Here is a 22721-nt window from a genome sequence, read left to right as displayed (position 1 = left end):
TTTATGTTTTGTTGTGGCAGCATTCTACATCTGGTATCAATTTCTGTATTAGTTTGGTTTTGTTATAATCATGCATAACATTCAGCTGACAACACTGACATTTACAATGCCTTGCATTTCTATCTTGCTTTCGTGTTTGACAATTTGTCATGACTCCTCTTGAGAGCTCTATGGGGCTTCTCTGCTAGACTTGGATGTAGGATGCAAGTTGGGTGAACTACTGCTTCACATGTCTCCTTGCTTTGAGAACCAGGATGAAGGAGTGTATCTTATATAAGACATGTTCTCATAGTAGAAGACAGAAAAACTGGAGTGGTGAAAGAAAACACAAAACGTCTCTGAAAACCTCTGCTTGGTACTGGCGAACTCTGTTCTATCCACCTTCTACTGGTGGAAAAAAAATTACCTGGCCAAGGCAAAAGTCAGTGGAAAAATATTTTTTTTCCATATTAAACCATGGCATGAGGAAGCAGAATCATGATTAAATAATACAATCTACATACCTAGTAAATCTACATACATACCTAGTAAACTAGATAAATACCCTTGCATTTTTATGTCCTGGCCATTAGCCTACTTTCTTTCAAAAATAAGTACTATTGAAACGTATTTCACTAAGCTAGATGAAACTATTATCAAGTTGACTCATTTTGGCCTTGTTTTGTAAAATTAATGCTAATGGTTTTGTACATAAATCATCAATTTTATATAGTTTTCAATCTCCACATAATAGAACAGTGCAAAGAAGCTTGTTTCTGAAACTCTGAAAGGCTGAGACAATTATTATTAAATAATAATCATAATTATACTGATAGATATTTAAAGTTTATGATAATATCCAGATCAGGTAAATGTTTCTAACAATATTGTTTGTTTGGCTAATCAATTTCACCAACTTTATATTATGCTGTGTTGAAAGATGAAATTACTAGGCATTTTCATCTCTCTAAGGAGCAGTAATAGGAGAGGATTTGGGATTTTTATTTGTTATGTTATTAATGTACACATAAGCTCACTGAAAAATGAAGCTGTCTTTGCTGAGCATGGGCTCAGTGCCATTAATTTTATCACCAGGGAGGAATGTGTGCAATAATTGCAATTTCTAAATCTCAGCTTTTGCAAAAAAAAAATCTAGCAATGGTTATGAATCAGAATGATTCTGTAATAATTCTGAAGTAAATATATGTTCAAGCAGTTATACATGCCTCCATGAGATGCTGTGCTTCTAAACTTCCTTGAATGTGACAGGTTACTGATTACTTTACATCAATATTATATTAAAGTATGTCATAAACTAGATTTGAGTTGTATATTAGAAATTAAAATTCTTGTTCATAAGAACTGGTCAAACATCACTTGTTAAGCAAACCCAGTGGGGATGAATACAATATATATTGTCTTTTAAACTTATACCAATCTCAAGAATTCTAATTATATGAAATGGTTTTATACTTATAAGCGACTAAGCCCTAACCATTTCCTTAGGGAATAGTGAGTGGTCCTCCAAAAATTGTCTTCCCTTCTTTCTGGTAACATGGTTAAACTCTATGTCTCACTTCCGTTGCGGAGAAGTGTGTCTGTATGACTAAGTGATTGTCAGTGGAATGTGAGCAGAAGGGATGTTTCTACTTCTGTGTTTAGTCCTCAAGAAGGACATAATAATTAGAACCAACGGTGATACAGCTTTGAGACATGAAAATGGTTTGCGGGATGTGGCTGCAAAATGATGGAAGATATCTGAGTCTCCGAATGTCCGTGTAGAACAGAATTGTCTTTAGAACTAGTACAGAAAAGAAATAGACTTTGTTTTTTTCAGACACTGTATTATGGGGCTTGAACCCATTATGGTCATTTGATTTAGCAACAAGGCATAGTCATTTTAATAGTACCTTCTTACGTAGCATGTACATAAAGAAATGTTAAGATAGAATCTCTCACCAAATGTAGAATCTCTCTTCACTTTTCATCACATGGGTTAGTTAATAATATGTTTTTGATAATGGAAAAGACAGATCTCATTATACATTATTTTACAAAATCACACAAAATAAACACACCAAATAGCAATAAGTACCACTAAGTTATATATATGCAAAAACATATGTCAGTTTTGATGTTCCTCATTTTAAGTTAAAATGAGTTACTCCACATCACTTTTTTAAAGTTTATCTTTTCAAGAAGAGATATTTCAAAAATCAAACATAGTTGAACTCACTGAAAACAACTAATATTCAAAATGATATTTGTAATGTTTATACACAAAGTCTGGAAATCCTTGTTGATAAGAAATATACAAGATTAAAGATTTCGTTGTTTTAACTGTGTTGAAATATAATTATTTAAGCTTTGGGAAAGATAACTGTTAAATATGAAATGATAACTCTATGTTTTGTATAAGATGCCTTCTTCTCTACAATTTAAACCCAAAAGGGCACTTAGGAATGGCAGGGTGACAGGCACTGACAGAAAGTCTAAAGATGATACACATTGCTGCACAGAACATACCTGAAATCTATTAGTACTTTTTGTTTAAGTATTGAACAAGTTATTTTAATGTAGCATTTTGATGACTCCCAAATTTGTTCTCTTCCTAATTCAGGACAACTAAGGCTCAATCAATCCTCCCGGGGTGTGGGGAAGGTCTGAAAACTATTGTGGAAAAACTCCCAGAATTGTTTTGCCCGAGGGAAGGTAGACTCTAGCATTTATCTACTAACTCTCATCCTGCGTTGGTGGAGCATTGCTCTCAAGGGTGATAAATCCACCACACTACAGAATTCATCTGAGGGTGGGGAGTAAGCTCCCTTGGTTCTGGAGAAAGCCCTCAGGCAGTGAAGGGAGACAGATGTAGTCAGCATGTTGGAAAAAGTCTGTAGCAACAGGTGAACTCACATGGCCCAAGGCAATGTGCTGCTTCTTCAACAGCATCTGCCACATTCTACTTTATACTTGTGATATTGTATCTGTTTATCTATTCATCTATTATTTATGGAACACCTTTTAGTGGGAAAGATCTGTTCTAAATGTTTGGAAAACAGCAATCAACAAAAGAAAATCCTTACTCTTGTGGAAATTGTATTCCAGTGGGAAAGAAAGATGTTAAAATAAAAAGCAAATGATTATATACTTAAGAGATATAGATAATAAAATATTTAGGATTTAGATAGTTAAGTTGTCTATACTCCCCTCCCCAACGAACCTGGGAATGACAACCAGCAGGTTTTTGTTCATTTTAAGTAAGAACTTTCCCCTATAGGTAGCCAAAAAAAAAAAAGAAAGAAACAGACTGCTCTTGAATTAAACAGTTGAATTTTTATGTGTCAAGGATAATGTAGAATGATTAGTGGATTATATGTTCGATTAAGTGATAATTAAACTCTTCTGACTTTGAGAGGAGTAGTGATTTAATTTTACCATTTGTTTTGATTCTTGATGTAACCTGCAAAAACTATTAGTCTTTTAGAATTAAAGAATAATATTAGAAATATTTCATGTCACCAAAGAATATACTTTGATTCAACTTGGATATATCTTTTCTCTTAGGAAATCTCATAAACTGTGTACAGAGCATATGTATAATTATTAAATCTCCAGCACGTACCATAACACCAGATATGAAATATGCACTACCTTATCTGTCCAAAGTATATATGCATGGACTTAATTTAAGCATTACTTTAAATATCTTGAAACTATTATATTAGTACTTTAATTTTCATATTTGCTATCAAGCCATTTCTGCATACATTTTTCTCCCACATATTTAAATTTTGATAGTGAGTTAGAGTTTAGAGGAAAAAAAGGTATTTTAATTATTCTAAAATTTAATTGAGAATGTTCTGCAATTGAAACTGGTTGAGGAAAGCTTTAAATACAGTGATAATTCTGTTGAAGTTGGTGCTTGGTAGGGGTAAGCATGCCCAAAACACACAGTTTCAGAAATACCCTATATAAAGTGTATTTCTTATATACAAATAATAGGGAATTTTGGAGAAGATACATTTATGAGAAGTATGTATAATAAGTTAAAGAAATTTCTGTCTTCTTTTGTTTTTCTCTGAAACAATGAACAAATATTGAAAAATCATAAATTTCTAAATAAATAGTAGAGACCCTTCCTTCCAGGAATAGCTTTAATAGAACAACAGTGCTATATAAATATAGTCTTTCTTGTTTCTTCTTCTTCGAAATATATGATGCAGATTGCCTTGGATAAACATTTTGAACCACTGATAAGGTGCATAATATTATAGCACTAATAAACCCTGAGGCATTCCAAGGAAATTACTACATATACTACACACACACACACACACACACACACTCACACACGTGAAGTAGAGGTTCTAGTTAAATTCTATAGTATTTAATAGTGTTTATATAAAGCCCTTATAACTTGATAGTTTCACATGAAGATTATTTAAAATATTTATATACAATTGATTCCAGAAACTGACAAAACAAGTACAAAATCATGGTCATATAAACAAGATAACTATTTGCCAGGAATCATTTCTATCAGACATATAATTTCACAGTAATACGTGTCAAGCTACATTCTTAGGTTTGCATAAGATTTTGATGTGTATGTTCCTAAAATTTATATAGTTATATGATACATTATAAAAGAGAAATAATGTATAATTAGAGGTGATGTATTTCTTAATCTACACTCACAAGGTGTTCTTTATGTTCAGCTGAAGATGCCTTTGGAATCCCAAAACAAATCTGTGTAGATTTGTTTTTAATGACCTGAGATTCTTAGAATAGCCTTTCTTAAGATGGCAACCTCACTCTAGATTCCTAAAAGAGAGGCCTGAAAACAAGTCACAATTTTGCTACAGTAATGGGTAGTGTTATGCCACAGGGCAATGATGGCTTTGTGTATGTCATAGGCATTGTGATGAATATGGGAAACTGTGCATTGTGGGAAAAAAAAGACTAGTTCTAAATATAAGTGTGATGTTCATTAGATATATGCTAATACTTACCTTCCCATCTCAGACATATCCTTAACCAAGTTTGCAAGTTTTTATCAAGGAAGTGAAAAGGACCTTTTATCTAGTTATTAGGATGAAATATCTAGTTATTAAGACAAAATATCTAATTGCTTTAATATTCTTTTCATTGCTTTACTTTGATATCTACAAAGGTGATATAAAGTAGTACATTTAATGTAATAATAAAGCCAATACCTGTGATCCATTCATTATATCCCAACCTGGGCATATGTTTAGATTGAATTATCTTTCTTTCATGTAACCTGGCTTTAATATGTACACAATTCCTAACATTATGTCAAGTACTTGAAAGGCCATGAAGTAAACAAAGCAATTCTTCCCTTTTAGTAGTTAATAAGCAGCTTAAAATAATTTATCTGGGGATAGCCGTCATGGCAGCAAAGTGTATTTTGTGTAGGTAGATACTCGGCAGGACACAAATTATTTGTATCTGAGATGAAGAAAGTATCTAGGAGAAGTGTTTCCTTTCTCTACCTCTTCTTTAGAGAAGTGTTTCCTTCTCTACCTCTTTTCCCTTTTTGTATTTTTCCTCCCCTCCGCTTGCTTTCATCCTTCTCTTTCACGTTTCCCTCCCTCTTTTTTTCCTTTGTATAATTCTATTCTATTATAGTCAGGTAGACAAGAATACTCTATTTTCTTCTTTTTATCATGATTTACCACTTTCAACTTTACTAGCTCTCATTTTGCAGCCTTCACCACCAATGTCTTTGCCTAAAGATAGAGCAGATGATGAGCTCAGAGAAGTTATGCCTGGGTTCATCAACCACTGGCAATTTGATTTTCATTTATAATTTATAAATAACATGTGATTAACCCACCCACTGCTGAATGTACAGTGCTTATGACATATTGTTCCCTAGAGAGAAATGATCTTCTTTGATTGTTATTGCATACCACTTTAAAATGCTTTGGAACTCAGTCTAGCTGCCTCAAATTTACTCTGTAACATAGATGATTTGGGGGGGGAAGACTTGCTTGCATGTGTGTGCACACACACAGTACAGAGTGACTGTACTGAAATGTGAATTCCTGTCTGTCACCTGCAGCACTGCATTAACAAGCACTGAACTGAGCCTAGTGCACACATGGGGAACTAACTTGAAGGACACTAACTATTCCATATATTATTATTAAGCCCTGAAAATATACGGTGTCCTGAGATGGTAACAGGATGCCACAAATTCTTTAATTCCCCTTTTGTTGAGAGCTGTAGTATATTCTTATTTTCCTTGAATCTGGGCTGGCTCAAGACTGCTTTGATGAATAAGGGTGACACTCTGTGCTTAAGCTCTAAAACATGTAGCAAGTACTATCTTAGTCTCTTGGAAGTCTGAGTCACCATGGATGATGTCCAACTACTTGGCTGGGGAGATCACTTGGAGAGGCCCTACGACTACATCACAGAGGGGTCTAGCTGAGCTCAGCCTTCAGCCTTTCCTTCCTTCCCAAGGTTGCCAGACAGATGAGTAAAATCATCTCAGACCATCCAGATCAATCTAGGTGCCAGAAAAATATGATTACTGAGGAGCTGATGCCCAATGGAACAGAAGAATCACCTGTGTGCCTGTGCCCATAGTTATGCCTCACAAAACATAAAGTGGTGGTTACTTAAAGCCCTGTGTGCTCAGCTTCCTGTTGCTTATCAGTAGATAAAAAACATCATGCTCTATGGGCATGAAAACAAATCTACTTCATCTTCTGTTTATTTATATGGCTACTGTATATTTTCCAGGTGGTTAATAACATTTCATGTCTATATCCTGTGGTTGTGACTTGGACTGGGTATGAGTTGAGCAAAGAGAAGGAGAGAGCACTGAATGGTTCCTCCCATCAAAAATCCTGATATATTTCCTTTTTCCCTTCCTTTGTTTGTGATTTTAGAGAGAGGAGCAGGGCTAAGACAGGAGTGCGTGATATAAATAAGAGGTCTGTCTTAGAGGAAAGGGTCAAAAGCTAGCCAAGTGGATGCCAAATACTGGCAGTGCTGCACTGAAGGAGAGACACTTCTTTGACTGGGGTTCAAAGCTGTGATTTAGTGAATGCATCGCTGCTTATAAGTCTCCAAAGGAGTTACTGGAGGAGTCATGGTCCATGCAGGCAGCTCTCCATAAGCCTGAGTACATTTCTGTCTTTCAGCAGCTCCCAGTGCTGTGACAGTTTCAAATCGTGCTTTACTGTTTCTTTGAAGCATTTTCTCTCTCTCTCTCTTTTTTTTTGCCCAGTCTGCTTCTTTTAAAGGCTCTCATTCAGCTTTTAAAAAGATGAAAGGAGGCATGAAAGTCAATTATTTTCAAAAGAATAAGATAGAAAAACAATAATAGGAACTGAGAAATTGGGTGAGAAATATCTTTGTGACTTACTTAAAACAGGTCAGAACATTTGAGACTTTCTTGATGTCAGCTGTTCAAAATGAGTTTAATAACATGTAGTCTCCTAGTCAGCATACATATAGAATTTTATTATGTGGTTGCATTGCACTGGAAAAACATCACCAAAATAAGACACAGCCTGTGGACATTCATATCATTATCCATCAAGTTATGCTGGTTGGGGCTTCCCTGGTGGCGCAGTGGTTGAGAATCTGCCTGCTAATGCAGGGGACACGGGTTCGAGCCCTGGTCTGGGAGGATCCCACATGCCGCGGAGCAACTAGGCCCGTGAGCCACAACTACTGAGCCTGCGCGTCTGGAGCCTGGCAACAAGAGAGGCCGCGATAGTGAGAGGACCGCGCACCGCAATGAAGAGTGGCCCCCGCTTGCCACAACTAGAGAAAGCCCTTGCACAGAAACGAAGACTCAACACAGCAAAAATTAATTAATTAATTAATAAACTCCTACCCCGAACATCTTCTTAAAAAAAAAAAAAGTTATGCGGGTTTATTACTGACACATAACACATAAAGGACTTCTCTCCTGAAAACTATGACTAAACATGGCAGTATGTCAAAAATATCTTCTTTTTGTGAACAAATAATTTGAAAATAGATGGAAGGATGAGTTACCTTAAATTCTGAATTTCAGTTTCATTTTTCTTATTCATCACATTTTCGTTTTTATGATTATCAAATAAGCTGCTACCAAACACTGCATTGCCCAGTTTTCATAAAATATTTCAAATACTTTAAAGATACAAAATAGTACCCCAAATTTCAGCCTCACAAGGAAAGACCAGCAGTCAATCTATTGCCAAAATCTCACATGATTTTCTGCTAACTACCGTTTGATGAAACATATAGCAAAAACAAAGAAAAATTTGAGTACAATTTGAAATAACGACTGCTAGTTGAGGCTACGAAATTCCCATTGAAATGCCCATGAAAACACAGCAAGAGATACAAAGTTATAACACTAAAAACTGTGAACACTGGTCAAGGATTTGCCAGGTCCCTAAAGAAACAGTTCTGAACCATAACAGAGATGAGACCCTAAAGCAAAAAATGAAAAGCTTTAAGAAGATGATGGCAGATTTCCAACCAATCGCAAAGCAAACAAATCTTCCCAGACTAGAAGGGGGAAATATCTATTCCTTTATCTACCCAAAATATACATGAATACACCTTATAGGAGTAGCTTTCTGTTTTCTTCCCCAAGAGTGTGACTACACTAACTGCTTTTGTTCTCATTTATTTCCATTTCAGGGCTGAGTTTGACATCCAGTGACCTGTTACACCCTAGGATGAGAAGTCCATCATAGGGCAGGACAGAGATGGAAAAAGCTGGAGTGTTGGTATGTTATGGGTTACAGTGGCTCATGTACTGTTTCTGAAAAGGAAAGGATCGCATCCTGCTTCAAATATTCCAGTAATAAATTCCTATCATTGAAAAAATGAAAGCCCTTTAATTTCAGAAGAATCATGTGAGATGTGAATGTTAAACAGCAGACAGTTGGGTACACATATTTTACAATCCAGATTATTTTCTGACTCAAAGAATTAGGAGAGCAGAAATAATTTACCCATGCTATTTATATCAAAACCTAAGCCACCCTGGAGCCCTTTCCATTTAAGATTGGGAAACAAAGAACACCTGAATTTTGTAATTAAACCGATAAAAAGTCAACATAAAAAGTAAAATAGCAATGAAGATAAATATGAAAAATATAATTGTGTATTCTTTAAAATTCAAGAAAATGCTGACCATAAAGAGTAGATAAAAGATGAGATAACACAATGAAATCAAAAGTTTTGATAAAAATGAAGAACAGAGTGAGAGAAAGGGAGGAAGAGGAATCTCATTGGGATATGAAAATATTATAAGGAAAACTAAAAAGTTCCTAAAACTTGATCTATTTTTGAATGAAAACTATATAAATTAGAATCAGTATTATAGAGGAAAACTGTAGGACTGTCACTTATAGTCTAGAGAATAAAGACAAATATTTAGAATGAGAGAGCATTAGTATATTAAATATGGGGTATTAATAATATGACAGCAATAAATAACATACAAAAAAGAGAATGAAATGAAACAAAATATAACATGTATCCTTGAAAATGAAAGGAAAGCTGACTTCAGGTAATATAAACATGGATATCAGAGTGAGAGAAACAGCAAAAGTAATTCTTGAGAAAGCACAAACATACTAAGCATATAACAATCTGGTTATAAAATATATGATTTTATCAGTAAAAATGTATTGATAGACTCAAATGTATACATGTAATAGAAATTCCAATGGTGATTTAAATTTGACAGAATGAGGAAGGATAAATGAATGAGAATATCCAAGAACATATTTTAAAAGAAAAATAATGTCAGTAATTTTATACCAGATATATGTATTATAACACTATAATAAATAAGATCTGATTTGAGTGAATGAAATAATATAGGTGTAGCTTAATAAGTCAGAATTTACATATCACTTAATACCAGCTAGGTATTATTATTAGCATTTTACACAAATGAACTCATTTAACATGCACAGTAATTCTTTCATGTATGCACTGGTATTAGTTTTCTGTTGCTGCCATGACAGATTACCTCAAATTTAGTGGCTTAAAACAACAAAGAGGCTTCCCTGGTGGCTCAGTGGTTAAGAATCCGCCTGCCAATGCAGGGGACACGGGTTCGAGCCCTGGTCCGGGAGGATCCCACATGCCACAGAGCGGCTGAGCCCGTGCGTCACAACTGCTGAGCCTGCACTCTGGAGCCCGTGAGCCACAACTACTGAGCCCGCATGCCTAAAGCCTGTGCTCTGCAGCAAGAGAGGCCACCTCAGTGAGAAGCCCATGCACCGCAATGAAGACCCAACACAGCCAAAAATAAATAAATAAATAAATAAATAAATAAATAAATAAAAACAAAAAAAAACCAAAGATGTGTTATCCACAGTTTCTATATGTCAGATGTCAAACAAGACTTTTGCCAGCCTAAAATCAAGGTGTCTTGGGGCTGTGTTCCTTACTGGTGGTTCTGGAGAAGAATCCACCTCCAAATTCATTCGGATTGTTGGCCAAATTAATTTCCTTGTGGTTGTAGGACTGAGGTCTCCATTTCCTTGCTGGCTCTCAGCCAGGTATCATTTTCAGCTTCTAGAGGCTGCCCACATTCCATAACATGTGTGTGGCCTCTTTTCCCATTTTCAGAGCCAGCAAGCATGGAATGAGTCCTTCTTATACCCAGAATCTCTCTGACTTTCCCTGCAACTGCATCTCTCTTCTGCTGCTTCTTTAGCCAAATATCTTTGACCACCTTCCTCCTCCTTTCTTCCTTTTCTGCTTTTAAGGGCTCTAGTAATTACATTAACCCCACCTGGATAATTCAGGATAATCTCTCTGTAACCTTAATTCATCTGCAAAGTCCCTTCAGAGCAGTATCTAGGTTAGCATTTGATGGAATAACTGGGAGGTGAGAATCCTTGGGGAACATCTTTAGAATTTTCCCTGCCATACTTCTATTCTTACCTCAACTTTACAGATGAGTAAACTCGGCACTAAGGGGTTAAATATCCACCAGAGACACAAAGGCAAAGGTAGAGCAGCTAAATCCTGAACCTGAGTATTCAGGCTCCACAGTATGATATCCACCATTGTATTATAAAGAACTGTGTCAAGAAACAAATCATAATAGCACATGTTCTAGATAATTCTAATGATATCACAAATAAGGAAAATTACTAGAGCCCTATGGCACAGCATTCACCAACATTAATTCCAGAGGCACTAAATATTTATAAGTAAAAGATAACATTTAAAAATTACTTGAAGCATCAGTGAATTTCTATTTCATCTCCAAATAAAAAATGTATAAATAGCTAAAAGAAAAAAAGCATAGAGAACAAAAACATTGCTAACTTTAAATATATTAAATTTATAACTATTTCCAAACCTACGAAAATGGGAGCAAATCCCTTTGTAAAAGTAATCTCTAGGTAAAAGCTCTTAATAAAATAAAAATATAAAGGTATTGTCTTCTTCAGTAGAATGCTACCAAATACCTTACATCAGATTTCATTCTTAAAGGTGAGATATTAGTAGCATTCTCTTTAAAGTCAGGCATAAGAAAAGAATGCCTTCCATCACTGCATATATTGAACATCATAAGGAAGGCGCTGGTAAGCACAGAAAGTAAAAAATCAAATGAAAAAGGAAATATTAATCTCAAATAAGGAAAACTGTCATAATTTGCTGGCAAGATAACTACCTACGAAACCCAAGAGACTTGATTAGAAACAATTAAAAAAAAAAGAGGTCCATATGTTTTCTGGACTAATACAAAGGCAATTTACACAAATCAATTTTATTTCTAAACACCAGCATAAACAATTAGAAAAAGTTACAAATGAAAAAGGGATCTTCCTATTGTCTTTAAATTTTGGCTAAGGCAAAAGAAAGGGAAGAGCAATGTGCACCCCCTGAGCAAGATGGCCTTAATCTCCCCCTCAGCTTGATTAAATTTTAGACAAGTTTCTTCCTGACTCAAGGCCCTGACCTCCCTTCACTTAAAACATTTACTTTAGTAAAAAGTGTACTTGTAAATTCTTCCCCTGCCACGTTGACATGTAAATCTTTTTAAAAGCCTCTTGCCGGTTTTACAACCTAAACTGTCTTTCTCAAGGATCTGGGAGCCAACCTTCAAAATGTAATCATCAAGGAAGATAGAGCAACTATCTCCCAGTCTCTCTGTGGGAGGACGGAGCCTGACTTCAGTGGGAGCCTTGCTCCAAGTTGTAAAACTCTTTCCTCTTATGAAGAGAAGAGAAAGTTTACTTTTCCCTTGGGCAAAGCCAATTAGCAAACACAGGTGGCCTAAGACTCCCCAACTCCAGGTCTTAAAAACTCTCCAGCCCTTTATTTCAGACTGGGCTCTGGCCTCTCTTCCCTATTGCAATAGTCTTGAATAAATCTTCCTTGCCTGTTTAACTTTGTCCAATGAAATCTTTGCTTTGACACCACCCTTACTTTGGAGAGGGAAGGGAAACCCAGAAGTTGCAGAGAGGTTGGGAAAGTAATGAACAGGGAAGGAACAGTAAAAGAATCTTCTATTCCAGGTCTCCAAGGCATAAGTCAGCCCGGAGGTAGGGAAAGGGAAAATCTATGACCTGAGAGTGAGATTTAAATTTTCAATTGAACTATTAGAACCATCATTTTAATACTGAATAGTGAGTTGTAATTACTGAGATAAAATTTGTTTTGTAATTGTCACTGAAAGTGTTCTGAAAGGGATGGCTTTTGTCTCAGGAGCTATTCAAGGGGCGGGGGAGGAGGGAAGGAGATTAAACAGTTTAAGGGCAGTTGTTGGATGAAAATATAGATGCTTCCTGATTTATTCTTCCAAGTTCAGTACTTTAAGCAGATACTTAAATAACTTTCAAAAAGTATACTACCTACAGTACTAACACAGACAATTAAGTACCTAAAATAACTAACAACATATGTGTAGGACTTTATTAAAAGAAAATAAACCACAATAAATGAAACGGCATAATGTATTATTATGAGACAGTATTTGTATATTATCCCCCAAACACATTTTTAGTATTTAAAATTCAAATTAGATTACTAACGTTTCTTCTACCTTTTATACTTATTAATCTAAAAGTGCAATCCAGGTAGATTAAAGAATTAAATGTAAAAAGCAAAATTCATGGAATAAAGTGCAGTTGATCCTTGAACAACAAACATGGGGGGTGGTTAGGGGAGCTGATGTCTTGTGCCACCGAAAATCCATGTAGAATTTTACAGTCGGCTCTCTGCATCTGTGGTTCCACATCCACAGATTCAACCAACTGTGGATGTTGTAGTCCTACAGTATATATTTACTGAAAAAAAAATCGGCATATAATTAGATCCATGCTGTTCAGACCTGTGTTGTTCAAGGGTGAACTGTATAGGAATATATCTTAATCATATCGAGTAAGGGAAGATGTTTTAATGAAAGATGTGAAAACTGCAAATCCTATAAGAAAAGATTAGTAAGATTGAATACATCAAAAATTAGAATGTTCACTCAAGAAAAAACATGAACAAGGAATAAGGATCAGACACTGTGAGAACACAATTTCCACAGACTCTCATTACCGTTTCTACACACCTACAGCATTTGCCCCGACTTCATGGCTCAAAGGGCGTTATTCTTATTCCTATGTAAAACCAAATTCTATACATCTGCACTAAATTTCATACTGCCATTTTTTTAACACCTTTATTAGAGTATAATTGCTTTACAGTGGTGTGTTAGTTTCTGCTGTATAACAAAGTGAATCAGCTATACATATACATATATCCCCATATCTCCTCTCTCTTGCGTCTCCCTCCCACCCTCCCTATCCCACCCCACTAGGTGGTCACAGAGCACCGAGCTGATCTCCCTGTACTATGCAGCTGCTTCCCACTAGCTATCTATTTTATATTTGGTAGTGTATATGTCCATTCTACTCTCTCACTTCGTCCCAGCTTACCCTTCCCCCTCCCCGTGTCCTCAAGTCCATTCTCTACGTCTGCGTCTTTATTCCTGTCCTGCCCCTAGGTTCTTCAGAACCACGTTTTTTTCTTTAGATTCCATATATATGGAATCTTGCTTTTTTAATTGACACATTCAAATGCCTGCTCTCTACTAGGTACTTCTCATTAGCTTACAGATAGACTGTATTGCTCCCATTCTAAGTATGAAATGAAATATAAAGTTTCACTTAAACCCACTTTCCCTGCCTGCTATTTACCCATTGTTTCCCTCCCATTTTACAGTAAAAATAACTTGTCTACCCTCCTTTCCTCCACTCCAATTCTCACTTAAACCCAGTGCAATTAGGCTATTGCTCCACAGACACCGTGGTCATGGCGTCCACATTGTTAAATCAGTGGCACACTTGACTTGCAATTAGTATTTGTCACAGCTGCCCAAGCTCTTCTCTTTGACTCACCTTCTTCCATTTTTCCTGACTTTCCTCATACCTCACTTTTCACCCCTTTTACAGCTTCCTTTGCTGTCTCTTCCCTCCCTTCTTTCCTTTCAGTGTTAAAGTGGCCCAGAGCTCACTGCATGTTCTCCTATGTTCCCTTTGGGATCTCATTCATTCCCAGCGCTTTAAGTACTACTTCTGTGCCGGCAATTCTAAGATTTACATCTCCAACTCAGATTTTTCTCCTGAAATCCAGACTTGTATATATAATCGCCAACATCACATCAGAATAAATGTCTAATCAATGATCCTTTCAGCGATACCTTTAAAATATTTCCAGAGCCTGATTTTTTCTGACCACCTTCACTACTTCTCTCGTAGTCTAAAAGGCTACATTATCTCTCCTCTGATTTCTATAATATTTCCTAACTTGTCTTTCTGTTTTTACTTTGCCTCCTTCACAAGCTGTTCTCAAGACAGTAGCCAAACAGATAACTAATAAGGACCTACTGTATAGCACAGGGAACTCTACTCAATACTCTGTAATGGCCTATATGGGAAAAGAAGCTAAAAAAGAGTGGATATATGTGTGTGTATCACTGATTCACTTTGCTGTACACCTGAAACTAACACAACATTGTAAATCAATTATACTCCAATAAAAATTACAAAAAAAAAAGACAGTAGCCAGAGTCAAGTCATGTTTTAAAAAGCTAAGTGACTCCTCTCCTCAAAACCCTGCAGTAGCTCCCCATTTTACTTCAAGTTAATGCTAATGATCTTACACTTCCTGCAAGGCCCATATGCCCTCAGTCCCCCACTTCAGACATCATGTTTTAAAATTATCTGCTTCATTCCTTTCCACTCAAGTGGCCGCTTTCCTCTCCCTCTAACACTCTGGGGATGTTCCTGCCTAAGAAATTTTGTTCCAAATGGGAAAATATATGACAAATAATTAATGTTTTTATTACACAAAAAGCATGTTCTACATTTTACATATAATTCATTATAAACCGAATAAAAAGCATCAAGCACAACGCTAAAATGGGCAAAGAATATGGACATATATGTCAGAAAGTATGAACTATAAACAAGCAATAAGCTTAAGTACGAGGGAACTGCTGATGGCAGCGTCATTTTTACACTCTTGAGGGCTATTGCACATTTTGTATCAGAACATTAAATTATTATTAATGCTCTTTTAAACAAAAATTCATCAATTGATCTATGTTCAGGAAATAAAAAGCTATGGTTGTGAAGTTTTCACATATGCATTTTATCACACTATTATTTATTTTAATTAAACACTGGAGAGATGATAAACTATTAATTTTTAAATAAATAGTAATATATATTCAGTAGCCACTCAAAATAATATTTTGAGGAATATTTAATGATTCAGAACAGGAGATGAAAATGCAGCATGCATGTGTTTATGTATTTACATGTGTCTGTGAGTGTGTGTATGTGTGTGCACCAGAGTAAAGAAAAATGCCAGTGATTATTTTCTCCAAGTAGTGGTACTAGAGTTTATTTAAAATGTATTCTTTACCCTTTGCTATATTTTCCATGTCTTATAAGATAAATATTAGTGGATTTCAGAATTTTATAATCGATGTTTTATAAATTAATCTGTGTTGTTTCATGTTTTGTGGTGTCAGGGACATAGGGTATGGCTGGTTCTAGACTTGAGTTAAAACTGAAAGGAGGAAATTTAAACTAGAGAGGGTAAATAAAAAACATCCTTATCTAAGTCAGCAGATTTGTTTATTTTTAATCCTATGGAGATGTTATATAAAAAAGGTTTAGAACAATAGACTATTTTATTAATATTTATGTCCTATTATACTTACAAAGCATTTATATCTATTATCCAAGTTAATTTTCATAATGCTTTGTAGTAAATATTTGCATTATAACGTCTTACCCAAAGTCATGCACACATTTATTCATTTACAAATAGATTTTGAGTCCCTAATAAGTGCCGAATAAGTTTTATCTGCCGGAATGCAGGAGTGAAGAAGACAGATCTATTCTGTGTGTCAAGCAACTTCAGCGTTGACAGACCCTGGATTCAAGCCCATCTTCTTGACCATAGGCTCATACTCTTTCACTACATTAAGTGTTTTTTGGTGATTTAATTTGAAACTTTTTTTTTCCTTGCAGGTTTCTATTTGTCCTCTCACAAAGTAATTGATCTAAATCTCCACTTTGCAAATGAAATCCAGACTTTGTATACTTTGTAAATAATTCAATTAAAATCTAAATTATCTGGGTGAAATATTTCTCTTCTATGTATCAGTTTGCTGGTGGCCACCTGCTTACACTGTACTCAGAAAGCTGCCAAACAAATATATCCTTTGCATTTGCTAAGACGAAATAATTTCCAGGCCATGACCTTCCACATTATGTTTCATCCTGGCATTAATTTTAATGAAATAATAATGTACATGGCACCAGAATATCATCTAACATCCAAGGATCTCCAAGTATGTAACAAACATTAATTCAGTAGCACAATGGCTCCGTAAGAGAAAACACCATTATCACAATCCTGGAATTGAATAGATTGTTGAACAGGGAAAATAATGATGGGGAATGCATTTTGAACTAATCAGAAGGGAGTAAGCTGTGAACTTGAATACTTTCAGTTCATTACCTTACTCGAAGTAGAAGAGGGTGGGGATGAGCTGGGACCGCTCAGAAGAAACCCCAAATTCTGAGGTTGGGGTAAAACATCTCACCTCTTCACCTAGTTTAATATATGAATGCTCTGTGATAATAAATTTAAAAATATTTATGTTTGGTTGACAAGTTCCTTTACCTGAAAGCACTAGATTTAAAATCACAAAAAAGCCTCTAACTCAAACCTAGTCCATAAAAGAAAGATGTTTCTAACTGAGGTGACTAGATGGAAGTTTTGCATACACAAATCAACTAATAAAAAATCATTATGGCTCCTGAAAATGACTCAAAACTGTCTTCTGAAATGACTTACATTTGCTCATGATATATATTAAAATGTAATGTAAAGAACAAAGTTAACATTGCCATCGAAGGATGTCGTTATCTATAAATGAAAATATCAAACAGGTTTTTTTCATTCCAGTAAAATGTTTTTGTGTTAAATGAGGCTATTAGTTGCTGGATAAGGAGATCATTTTGATCATTTGGCATGGTAACATTTGATCCTTCAGTATCCCAAAGTTAGTGATGCTCTTTATTCCAAACAGAAAGGGCCCAAAAATTAATTTCAATATGTTATCTGCACCCAATAAATGTACTTATAAAAAAGATATCTCATTCTGTTTTTCACACAGCTTTGTTGTATTTAATTTTATCTAACTTTAATAATTGTTAAACTTTGTGCACTTCCACTGAAAAAGATTTCACACAGTTTGCTGATTTGCAATTGGCAGTACCTTTCAAAGGTAAAGCTGTGAAGAAATATCAGAAGTAAGGGACTAATGTTTTGCTCAGGAAATGTATTACATTTGCATTTCCTACAGCTCTTCTGCTTTGTAGAGGTATATACTGTGTTTGTATGAAAGATGACTTTAGAACTACTTCTATCCTTTTAAGCATAAGTAGTTGAAAAATGGTGAATGAAGATGAGACTGGTCATTAAACTCTAGAATATGCAGAGAACGTCCTAGTGCATTTCAGCATTTGGATTATGTCATCCACAAAAATTAGTTTCTCAGTTATTTTGATTGCCGTTTCAAAAAATACTTGACAGCTGCACACTCTGTTAATATAAGAGTTCTTGGGAATGTGCATCTTTGCTTAGTTATAATGTAATAAAGTTAAGATCATTCTATTAAATAGTAATTAGTTTACAGGGAATTCTAAATGCTTATTATGAGTTAATCTGATCCTTTAAAAAGAGAACTGTTAATGTTTTAAGTGTTACACTTAAAAACAGAAAAGTAAATTGATTTTTGCTTAAAAGTGAAATTACTTAAAATACATCATATAACTGCTCTTTTTGAAACTGTTTTACCTGAAATTTTACTTTGCCTATATTTTTATTTCATCATTAATTTAGCTAAAACATTTGCACATATAAATCTATTATTTAAGAGACTATTACTTAGTACTCGGGAGTATGAGTTTTGTGGAAAGAATACTAGTAAAGAGGAATTAATATATTTTTTCATGTTTAAAATATTAATACTTAAAATTTATTAATCAGTAAGCTCTTATTAGGCATGTGGTAAATGCTTTCTAAGTATGTGCTTATTTAATCCTCAGAATTCTGTGATATAGGCACTGTACTACAGTTAACATTATATTTTATTATATTTATATATTATTATATTTACCCAAAGCTACAACAAGTAAGTGGCAGATTTGTGCTGTGAGCACAGTACTGGATTGTGTCTTACTACGTAAATGGAGTCCATGAGGCATTTCAGTCACGAGAATAGATTAGGGACCATGGATAGTTCCACTCCCCTGCAGCCAATGGATTTGAAACTGTGAAAATATTACTCTGGTTTTCAATATTTGATATAGAAATCTTAGGTCTGGACTGTAAGACACAGGTGATAGTGTCTGTACTGTAAAATGGCTGATAAATTTGGGGAATATAATATTGATATTTTATCTTAGTAATTATATTTTCCAATGTTATTTATACACTATTAAAGCCAAATATCTCTCTGTTCCTAGGTTCTCAGGAAGAAACATTTTCCGAATTTACAGTATAAAATCCACCCCCCCGCCATGATCAGCTATTTCTTTCATAAGCAGACCTGGATAAATTGATCACAATGGTGGCATGCTGTGGAATAATTATAATTGGTCATCTAGACTAAAAAATATAGCCAGAATGATATTCTACACAGTGTAGCCAGGCTACAGATGCTAAGTTTAAAGGAATGTTGCAATTGACTTTAGGGTTATAATTACAATAGCCAAATTCTATGCAATACATATAAATCCTACAGGAAAACTCTAGAGCATTCAAAATAATATTAAATGCTTCCACAGAATAGTGCTACATATAATCATAAATAAACTAAGAGGCAATATTTTGACAATCGGCAAATTATGTCACCGGCCCATGTGTCAGCACAGTAGAACACAGCCACTCTGCTGTGACCCGTGTCCAAAGCTGGCTCATTCTGCCTGCAACATAGTCTTTTAATTCTTACACACATCATCTCACACATGACATTTTCTGGTTGGTACTAAGAGTGGCTTTTCTTACATGCTGCCTAATTTTTTTTCCCTTTCATTTTTAAAAGATTCTTTGAATAATATTATATTTTGTAAGTAGTATCTACAGGTTTGATTCAGGTAGAATGGATCAGCATTTATCAGGAAAAACCTAAATTGCACAAAGCAAAATGTTGCTTGGTGATACAATTTTCTTAATTTGAGATACTAAAGCTATGATTGGATATAATGAGTATTTTTCAACATTACTCCATTTGAGAGTAAGAACATAGTCTTGATGAAATATCTCAGGCTTAAGTTTTAGTTTCTATAGGGTAGCTTTTAAAAATAATATAGTCATGGTATTGGTTTAAGCTTTGCAGTATATACAACCATTACTTGAGTGTAATCTAACAAAAATAGTATTGAATTTATAAGTCAGTAGAGTTCTTATTTCGATGGCCGATTGACTACACAATTTCAGAAATCATGTTCTGTTGATGCTTCCCAAACTACATAATATTTCTGTACGATTCTTCTGAAAATTAATAAGCAAATGAAAAAGGAGGAGTTCGAGAAGGAACAAAGTATGTATGATATAATCTATATAAAAGATTTTATTTTCATTCCTTTTTACCACCAGTGAGGAACTAGGTACACAGAGAAGCTACATAACTCCCCCAAAGTCACACAGGCAATGGAACTGAGATTTGAACCTTCATGATCTGATTCTAGAATCTATGTTCTTAACTACTATGATACGTCACACCCTTCTGTAACTTTGGAAAATACTGCTATCCTAACACCTTACCTTTATGGTTCTGTGAAATCTTTTGAACACACGAATCTACTGATCCAGAGATGGAATATTTGTTTTAAATTACTTTGTTTTGCTTATAGGGACGGACCTGCAATGTCCATTCACATGCTTGTAATCCTTTATGGTGAAAACATACACTAGCGAGATAATCTACGGTGTGCTACAATCTTGACCACTCAGGTGCTTGGTCAACTGAAATAAACACAGGAAACACTTGATTTCAGAATGAAGTAGGATATCTTCAATTCTGGGCCCTAACAATTTTCTGGAATTAGTACAGGGACTCTAAGGTTAAAATAATTGCTTCAGTTATGTGAATGGTCTATGATAAGGGTTGACTGATATATGGTATGTATTGGAAGATACATAATAAAACATTTTTCACCCTATTTACTGGCACCTACAAATGCCAAGGGCTGTGCTCTGCCCTGGGTGGTGTAATGTGGATACTCCTCGTCCACAGGGAGTTTACAGTTTAATAGGGCGAGGCAAGCATTTAACAGATCAACAGATGTGCAGCATCTGTCTAAAAGGGGAAGTACAGATTGCTAAGGGAGTAACCCCAACTTGGGAGAGCTAATTCAGTCTAGGATGTTCAGGGAGTCAAGGGCACTGGGATCTGAAGAAAACAATTATCAGCTGAATAGATTTGTGAGTGTGGTAGAGGTAGAAAAAGGAGAGTGTTCCGAACATGTGGTATAATACTTCCAAGGACTGCAAAACAGAATACGGAAGGAAGACTCTTCAAAGTGCACACTACCAAATGTAAGGTAGATAGCTAGTGGGAAGCAGCCGCATAGCACAGGGAGATCAGCTCGGTCCTTTGTGACCACCTAGAGGGATGGGATAGGGAGGGTTGGAGGGAGGGAGACGCAAGAGGGAAGAGATATGGGAACATATGTATATGTATAACTGATTCACTTTGTTATAAAGCAGAAACTAACACACCATTGTAAAGCAATTATACTCTAATAAAGATGTAAACAAAAAAAAGTGTGAGGATTCTTGAAAGATAATCCAGGAGTAGATGGTTAAGTGCTTGAAATCTAACTATGCTCAGTCAGAAACCTTGGTGCCTCGTACAGTACACCCTTCTGCAAAGGACGGAGAAGGTTTAGAAGCAGGCCTGAAGGCGGCCATGGCTGTAAGATGATGGAAGTCCTCTTGCCTGCTTTTACTCTGTCTTGGGCTCCTAATTGCCCAGAAGTCCCTTGTTTCTACTGTTTGGCAGCACCCTTTTTCACAAGAGGGGAAACCAGTCTGAGCTGTGACTGCACTTACAGCACAAGTGATTGAGTAATGGGCTACTCCTTTCCGCTGTCACATCCTGCAGCCTCTCCCACTCCTGCGACCTTCCCTGTCTTCATGTCTTTACCTGGCATGATGTAGCACAGCTGATTGTTCAAGAGGAAACCAAACCGGTACCCTAGGGTCAGAAAATTTACCTTTCAAATACCGCTTTTGGCTTGTTCCAAGTACAGAATCAATCTACGTGTGCGTACACACACGTGTAAGAGCTAAAAGGCCTGTTGTATAGTATTCTAAAAAGAAGGAGAACAGATCATGTTTATGAGGAAACTAAATAGCCTCTCTTCAAGTATTTAGGATCCGTGGACATAAAGAAAGCAAACTTGCATCCAGAAATTAGTCATGCATATTGTTTTTTCTTGTTTTTGCTTTTCTGTGTTTCTCCTATTTTTCACCTGGGCACACTACAAACACTACCATCCTGACCTTTACTGCAGCTAGATGTGGCTACAAAACTCAGTTACAATCAAAGTAATGGGAAGGGAGTGGTATGTGCCTACCTCTAGAACAGACCTTTAAAATCTGTGAGCACTCTTACATGTTCTAAACCCTCCCCTTCTTTTTTCGTTGTTGTTGCCGTTACCTAGAATAGAGAGGCCATGTGTTGAAGACTGAAGAGTTTCTATTAGTCTGGGACTCGAAATGAATGCAAAAATGCAAGAACCCCCATCCCAACACTACAACTGCTACAAATACACATCTTTTCTCACTGACTTGGAACATCAGCCTTCTACTATTAGATAAGAGAGAAATACACTGTCTTTTGCTTAAGTCTGTAACATGTTGTGTATATTTGTTACTGTAGCTTACCTTACCCTACCTGGCACAGAATCTCTAAATTCTCATTCTGTGTTTATGAAACATACTATATTACAGGTAAACACAACTTTGTAGCCTGTTAGTATGATTCACTTACTTCTTGATCAAATAAACTCATTTGATAAGATCAAAAATTAACCCATTGTATATTTTTTCTTTATAGCTAATAACATTTTACACATTACAAGCAAAACCTAAAAGTATTAGTAATACCATTATTAACCTCCAAAGAATGTTTCATTTTAATG

The 22721-nt window shown here is 35.5% G+C and overlaps 1 long non-coding RNA gene across 6 annotated transcripts in view; it reads left to right on the top strand.

Annotated features, from left to right (window-relative positions):
• LOC109548212 (uncharacterized) overlaps positions 1-22721 on the top strand; it is a 118756-nt gene that overhangs the window by 75680 nt on the left and 20355 nt on the right. For 2 of the 6 annotated variants that reach the window (XR_002174267.3, XR_002174266.3), the window contains exon 3: positions 8659-8747. This is a non-coding gene — a long non-coding RNA (uncharacterized lncRNA). The other 4 variants (XR_002174263.3, XR_002174265.3, XR_002174264.3 and 1 more) reach the window with 4 other exon arrangements.

This window comes from Tursiops truncatus, chromosome 9 (assembly GCF_011762595.2).
Source record: "Tursiops truncatus isolate mTurTru1 chromosome 9, mTurTru1.mat.Y, whole genome shotgun sequence".
Classification (NCBI taxonomy): domain Eukaryota; kingdom Metazoa; phylum Chordata; class Mammalia; order Artiodactyla; family Delphinidae; genus Tursiops; species Tursiops truncatus.
This window is presented reverse-complemented; position numbering and strand designations above follow the sequence as displayed.